Genomic DNA, 8,355 nt, shown 5'->3' with positions numbered 1-8,355 from the left:
GATCAAGAAGGCTACTCAGCAACTATGGCTAGCAAAATTAGCGAAGGCCAGGTGTGTGCTGAAAGAAAAAAACGAAAATTAATTGTTTTCAGCTGCCCTCATTGTCTCATGTCTCGCCGTCAACATCATTATCTGGTGTCACGCTGAGGGTATTACCACCACTTTTAGGGATAGGACCACGATCCTTGATGTAGAACTCAACAATAAAAGTACAAATAAAGTAATTATAATAATGTTGTTTTGACTTTTATAAGAAAAAAGCTAAAATTTACATAGCAAATCTTTGGGAGCTCAAAACTCAAAAACATACTTATGCGCATGTCGGTAACCATTACTCGGTTATTTATTATCCAATTTTAGAGAGAAAGATATCATTGGAAAGAGGAATAAAAATCCCATAATTCTGTGTGACAGAATTTTGATTTCTTTTTTTTCTTTTTTTTTAGAATTTTTTGAGTGTCTAGACTAAAAAAAAAGAAAAAAAATTCATAGAAAATAAAAAAAATTAAAAAATCAAAATTCTGTCACACAGAATTGTTCCGTATATAAAGAAGTTTTTATGGTATGATTTTCAATACAACTGATGTCATATTAGCGGAGAAAACTCTACCAATTATTTTTTTTTAATCATGATTTTTGCTAATAAAACGAAAAGTTTTTGATCAAATGACTTGAAATTTTTATATGATGAAGGTATTATATATATCTAAAACATATATGAAAATTATGTACTTTGCGTAATAAATAAAAAAAATAGACATCATAGCGGATGGTCCCCTTAAACGTCATTACCTGAAGTCCTTGGAATCGTTAAAATTTTCAGCAGTAGCAGCGGGAACTGCACAGTAGTTGTAGTATAAGATCCAGGTCTCCTTTCTACCTACCTTGTCCAACATGTCTCACCCTACTGCTATGCTCTTCGTGGTACTCTAGCCTTAGCCGCTAGGATCCTATTGGTGGACTGCCCCTTATTTTTTTGCTAGGGGCACCCACACTTTATGCATATAAATATGCTTCAGTGTCTCTACCCTTATTTTTATGCTAGGGTAGAACACAATGTGTTTGTATATTTTGTAAATACCAATTAATTTTAGTGAATCTTTATATATAATTGTGATTACCATTATACTATTCTGTACTACCATTACGTATTTAGTTTAAGCTAATTTTAAGTACCTTATGTTAATATAGTGTAATTGGTTCTTTGGTTCACTTATATTATATACCAATCTTTTTACAGTTTTGTTTCATTTTGACCCTTTATTTCCATCTTGTCTGTTTCTCTGGTACTATTTCACAGGCCGACACGAGCTGAGCCCAGAAAAGGGATTTTGACGAAGGAAAAATCTATTTCTGGGTGATTGGCTCGTGTCGCCCTGTGAAACCCACCCTGTTTTTTCCTTACCCACCCTGCAGGACAAGATGATCATTTTATAAAGGATGGCCGCTAGAGGCGCTGCTCTCCGCTTGGCGTCAGTAGTAGTAGTAGTAGCGGACGCATCACCCTTTGGTATCAGCTCTCTCAGGTGGGGGATTTTGTGATGGAAGGTCTAAATGGTATATGGCTCGTGGTAGTGGTTTCACTCGCCCCTGTTACCATACCGACACTTCTTTTATAGGGTGAGCTAGTCAGTTTAACTGACATTTTCTTGATTTTATTTTTTCTCTGGTAATATTAGGATTATTTTACCTAGAAATAATGAACTTAAGGATATTTCACAGGGCGACACGAGCCAATCACCCAGAAATAGATTTTTTCTTCGTCAAAATCCCTTATCTAGCTAAAAAATGACTTTTAGAAAAAAAAACTCTCCATTCGATTGGAGGCCTATATCAGGTCTATATATGGCAATAATCCCAGGTCTTAATATTAAATATCAAGGGAGGAGATAGAATTTGAAAAATGGTTATTTTTGGGATAAATCGCCCTGGCATCACAAAACGGAAGGTCAGAGGCAAAAATCATATGCGGTTTGGAGATGTCCCAAGTCACCTTATTAAGTGGTATGAATATCAAAGTCCTGTCCTTAAAAAATGGCATTAGCCGGCCGGCCCCCTTAAGAGTAAACATAGTAACTTAATATTAACCTTAAAATTTAAATACAATATAATAGACTGTGTGAGTATTCCTAAAATAAAAACAAGGAAACATCACAACTATGTACAACATGTGGCATCCAAGGCATGACAAAGGCTACATGGTGGCAGAGCCACAGGAAGAATGTCAGTGAGGCAGGTAGAAAGGAGATCTATATCTAAGCTACTTATTACTACTTAATCAGTGTCAGGTGAAACTGTGTTTCCCGCTGCCACTGCTGGAAATTTAAGTGCTTCTAAGGACTTGAGGTTTGAACACTGTCGGAGATTTCCAGCCTGTATACTTTTTCAGATCATCAAAATTCATATGCTGAAAGTAACTGAGGTAGCTACTGCCCTAATGTCATGTACCCGGGGGAAAGATTCTGGGTTGGCTTGTTTAATGAAATATAATATTTGTTGTCTAATTCCTTTTAAGGAAATAGTGCCACCTTTTTCCCTCATAAATAAAGGATCTGAAGATCTTAAGACCGTTCGAGCAAGGTATGCTCTTAGGGCAGTAACTGGACATAAGGAAGGGTCCTGAGGAAGTGGGAGAATTTTCCACGGGGCCCACCTCGCCAGTGGGTCCTCATTTTTAGCTAAAAATTGACGATCTGGAGAAAGTAAAACTTCTCCTGAAGGGAGAAACTCTATATGACCTGAGTCTCTAGATAGAGCTGACAGTTCAGATGCCCTGGCTCCTGAAGCTAGACTTAAAAGGAATAATGTTTTCCTCAGGAGGGGTAAAAAGTCACATGAATCATTATCAGTGTCTGAGGCCAGTTTGAGAACATCATTTAAGAACCATGACACAGACTTAGGCCTCTCTGATGGCCTGAGTCTAGCACAGGCTCTAGGGATAGATGAAAAATAAGAGTGTTAGATCTATTTTGAAACCAAACTGAAAGATTTTCTTCAGTGCCGATTTAGTAGTAGTGATAGTACTAGCTGCTAAACCTTTTTCAAATAACGATCTAAAAAAGGAGATGGCCAGGTTGGTTGTCATGGTTTGAGATTCAGACTTCCTCAGAAAAATAGCTAGTTTTTTAACTGCTAAGTCATATTGACGAAGGGTTGACTCTCGTTTATCCGATTCTAAGAATAGGATGTTTTGAGGGTCAATGTTGGCATCCCTTTTTGCCGCAAACTTCATGAAGTCCATAAAGTTAGGGTTTTCTGAATTCCTGAGGAAGCGTACACAGTCTTTGTTTGTACTAGTTGGGATAATCTGGGATTGGGAATCCGTTGAGGTCGGAGTCCCAATTCCAATAGAAGTGGGAACCAATTGCTCTTGGGCCAATTGGGGGCTACTAGAGCAATGCGGCCCTTGAACATTCTGAGTTTGTTCAGAACCTTCAAAAGAAGATTCACTGGAGGAAAGATGTAAATTTTCTTCCATTGATTCCAATCTATATAGCCATGGCGTCCGTGGCATAAGCCAGAGGGTCCAGGTTGGGAGCCACATAGCAAGGGAGTTTGTGATTCGACTCCGTTGCGAAGAGGTCCACCTGAAGCCCCGGGACTTGCTGACAGATCCAATTGAATGACTGCTTTTCCAGGGACCACTTAGACTCTAGTGGGACTGAGGGAGATAGCGCATCTGCTATCACGTTCCTTACTCCCGCTAGGTGTGTGGCGGACAGGTGCCATTTGTTCCTGGCTGCCAGTGAGAATATGGCTATCATGACATGGTTCACATGGCTTGACTTGGAACCTCCCCTGTTGATGCAGTGTACTACCACTGCACTGTCTAACACCAGCTTGATGTGAGAGTTCTTGGCTGGGTGAAGTTTTTTCAGGGTGAGGAACACTGCCATAGCTTCCAATACGTTGATATGGAGCTGGCGGAATGGAAGGGACCAAGTTCCTTGTACCTTCTTGTACTGGGAGTACCCTCCCCAGCCGCTTAGTGATGCATCTGCGTGGATAACTAGTGCCGGCGGAGGGAACTGAAGAGGAATTGACTTCGACAAATTCTTGACCTCCGCCCAAGGGCGGAGGCGTTTGCGTAAGATCGCCGGGATAGCGGACAGCTTGTCCCGGGACCTGTTGTTTGCTCTTGAGCGCCAGACGCGGTTTATGTCTTTGAGCTTTGCTTTTAGCAGAACGTCCGTTACCGAAGCAAACTGTAGAGAGCCCAGGATTCTTTCCTGGTTCCTCCGAGACGTTTGCTTGCACTTGAGAAATTGTCTGGTTGCTTTGGCTATTTCTCTCCTCTTCAACGACGGAATTGATAGTGTGTGTGCGTTCAAGTCCCACTGAATGCCCAACCACTGAAAGCGAGACTCCGGTGTCAACCGGGACTTGGTCTTGTTTATCTGGAATCCTAAGTGTTCCAGAAACTGGATTACTTTGACTGTTGCTTTGTGGCATTCCTCGATGCTTGTGGCCCAAATGAGCCAATCGTCTAGATACGCAACTAACATTATTCCCTGAGACCTGAGTTCTTGAACCACTGTCTCCGCCAATTTTGTGAAAATTCTGGGGGCTACATTGAGCCCGAAAGGCATCACCTTGAAGGAGAATGCCTTGTTCCCTAGCCTGAAACCTAGGAACGGGCGGAAGTGTCTTGCTACTGGAACATGATAGTATGCGTCTGTAAGATCGATAGAGGTGGTGACGGCCCCACAGGGTAGTAAGGTCCGCACCTGCGAGATAGTCAGCATTCTGAACTTGTCGCAACGAATGAATAAGTTTAGACGGGATAAGTCTAGAATTATTCTTCGTTTGTTTGAGCCTTTCTTTGGCACGCTGAACAAGCGACCTTGAAACTTTAAGTGCTTGACTCTTGACACTACTCCTTTCTGAAGGAGTTCTTGGGCGTACTCTATCAATTCCGCTGTTGGCTGTTGATAGAAGATTTTGGATGGAGGAGGACCTTTGGTCCAGCTCCATCCTAGTCCTTTGGACACAATGCTCTGTGCCCAGCTGCTGAACCTCCATCTGTGTTGAAAGAGGAACAGTCTCCCTCCTACCTGAGGGTTCTCACTGGCTCGGGGAAGGGCGTGTCCCGCGCCCTCCTCGTAAGTGTTTACCTCAGCTGGATGCTCTTCCGCCGCCTCTCTGACGAAAGGCACCCCTAGCCCTGCTACCCCTGCCGAACCTGTTGAAAGGTTGAGATGACTGGCCTTCAAATACTGGGTTGAAGGCCGGGGATACAGCGCAGGAGGGGGAGGCCTGGTTTTGAGGCTGAGCCACCAGCAGAAACTGTTGCTGAGGCTGTGACTTTGACGTAGATGGTTGCGGTACCTGAGATACCGGAACCACTTGCATCACTGTCTGTTGCTGGGGAGCCTGGAAAGGCTGGAATTTCCTAGGCTTCTTTGACTTTTTGGCTGAAGAGGTTGACTCGGATTTCCTTTTGCTGGATAATCCCCAGCGAACTTTCACAGTGAACTGAGTTCACTACCGATTCTGGGAACAGATCAGCACCCCAGATCGGAGCAGCCAATAATTTATTGGGCTCATGACGGACGGTGGCCTCTTGCAGGACATGTTTCTGACAATTACAATAAAGTCATATAAATCACATTGCTCTGAATGCAATTGTGATTTGGCTATGATTTTGAACAGAGGTTCATCTCCATACATCAGAGATGATACCTCTGTCATGACAAGTGTATTGAGGGATCTGGACAGTCTCGTTCGGGCGTCGAATTCAGCCTGAATGAGGCTGTCTGGAAGTCTAGGTAGCCTCTCACTAAATTGTGTGATGGCGCAGTCTGGTTTTAGTTTCCCGACCGAAAAGGTGGCCAGGAGATCTGACCATAGATCTTCCATTCCAGGGAGGAGGAGCGATGTAGGCTCCGTTTCCCGGAGCTGCGGCATTGGCTCGTCTCTCATCGCGGCCTATGTTGTCAGCTCCGTCACCTTCGTAGTGAACGGGATGGGCGTTTTTCCGTCGACTACGAACATCATGAAAGCGCTCTTAAACGTCTCGACCCTGGTGTTTATGCAATCCCAATCCCCTAGGCTCCTAAGCCAATCGCGTTGGGCTTGATCCCGGGAGAGGATAACTGTCTCCTTCGGGATCTTGTCCTCTCTCCTCATGGCCGCCTCCGTAAGGCGAGCATAAACAATGAAGGGGGGTTGCAAATCTGCTGGATGAAACTCGAAGTCCTCAAGCCTTCAAGTTCCACAGTCCCCCAACATCAGCATTCCGTCCTTGAAGGGAGCATATGATGAGATCCTCCAGGGATTACTCGCCGTGTAAGGAGGGAGAGTATTATAGTCCAGCATGGCTTGGGCTGCCATGCCGGGCTGTCACGGGGTTCTCACGGAGACCTGCGATGAGGTTCTCCTGAGTGACCAGTCTCTCCAAAATAGCTCGGATTGACTGGCCTGACTCCTCCAAAGAAGATGAGATCTGGGTGAACATCTCTTGGAACTTGTTTTGAACCAAGTTCCCAACCAGACTACCCATTTGCTGCATAATATTTGCAGTAAATGAGTCTGTGTCAAACGGAGTGGGTTCCAGCTTCTCCCTGGGGGTCCTAGGACGGGCTCCTGTCGAGGTCGAAGGCTCAGGGTCGGGTAGGAGCTGAGCCTTGTCCTTAGAAGACTTACTTCTGGAGCCCTTTGAATGAGAAGTTCTAGGTTTCTCTCCTCCGGGATGGTGAGCCGGAGTTTTCTGAGAGCCACCCGAACTAGACTTCTTTGACAGAGTCTTGTGAAGCGTTTTGATTTCTCGCTTCCCTTTAACCTTAGGGATCGCCTGGGTGGACTTCGGTCTGACCGATTGCCCCTCCTCGGTGAATCCCTGGAAAGAAGAAGAAGCAGCAACAGGAGAAGAAGATCTAGAATGACTCAGGGGAAGACCTTGAGCCCCTACCCACCAAACCTGCCTCACTCACACTTCATCCAAGATGTAAGGCTGCCCCTTCGTCACGTTCCGACCAAACCCGCCGACCTAGGCCTTCAGAGTGGTTTGGGCGGCGTCCCTGACCGCTTGAGCACCCTGAAAGAGAGGGTCCGAATTAATACTTAAGGCTACTTAAGTTTAACTTACATTACATACAGTAAATGATATATCACCAAAAAATTATATATGCCAATAAATTATATGTGACAAGGTTTAGTATCCTGAGATGTACTTACTCCGGAGGAGACCTGGTCCACCAGCTCATAGCAGATGGTGCAGCTCTCGTGGTGCCAGACAGCCAGATCACCAAAGCGGATGGCGCTAGTAGCTTGGGTCCGGCAGACCTCGTGCCCACAGGGGTCCTGGAGGACGGCGTTGCAGCCTGACTCCTGGCAGTGGGTAGCCTGTAAGTGAAATGATACATGAGTATCAACACTAACTAGTTGGACTAAGTCCATGAAGTGATATATCATAACACCGGAGTGCACTGGAGTTAATAGACAATTTTAAGGCTTGGTCTCTACCTGCTCTTCTGCTGTGTAACGTGGTGAGTGTCCGATAGAGTTGGTAAAACTAGAATCAGTGTGTCCCCGGTGTTGCCGGAGGACGAAAATATCACCGAGACAGAAGTACCTAATCTATACACCGGGGCGAGGAGTACGAGGATGGCGGGTGAGGAACAGGGGGGGACCAGCAATTAATGGCGGGAGGATGACTCCGCTGTAAAATAGTATTAGAATAAGTAGGTGGTGAACTCGGGTGGTGAGCTGGGTCTCCGCCAACTTAGCTAACATAAAGGATGTAAATAATAAACGTAAACATGCAAAAGGTAAAAATGGATGGCGGGGCTCCTCTACAGTCATTAACCTTGGGGCCTGGAGGTGCCGGAGCCCCTATCCGCCGGAGCGGGAAGGATGGTGACTCGGGGTGAGAGAGAGCTCGGTTCGAGAACCGAGGAGATCCGAGCGCAGCCGAGCCTGGTGGCTAACCGAGGCTCGGTCGAGCAGGGAACCCCCCAGTACTGTATGATGAGAGCGGTACTAGCCGAGCCAGCGTCACGTGTCCCCCTACTAACTCCCGTATCCCCCCCCTTGGAGGGGGGGAAGAAGGGAGTGAGCTCGGATCGGTTGCCAGGGACAACGTGAACAAGCAGATCTCCCCCCTGGAGGGGGAAGAAGCATTTAATCACAGCAGAGAGAGGAGAGAGAGGAGAGAGAGCCGTGTAGTCCGATGAATGACAATGAAGATAAGACTGCATAGCTAAGCAGTGGAGCTACATCTCCTCAGAAGGCACCTTTTCACCTTCAGGAGGCGCTTCGGGAGGCTTTGGAGGGTCCTTCTTTGTTCGTGTGATGAACATTGTGATTGGCAGCTGCTCTTGTTGCTTCTTCATGGTGGTGAGGGCTTGATTATAG

This window comes from Macrobrachium nipponense, chromosome 8 (genome assembly GCF_015104395.2).
Source record: "Macrobrachium nipponense isolate FS-2020 chromosome 8, ASM1510439v2, whole genome shotgun sequence".
Classification (NCBI taxonomy): domain Eukaryota; kingdom Metazoa; phylum Arthropoda; class Malacostraca; order Decapoda; family Palaemonidae; genus Macrobrachium; species Macrobrachium nipponense.
The sequence above is the reverse complement of the archived record's forward strand: the minus strand, read 5'-3'. Positions refer to the sequence as shown.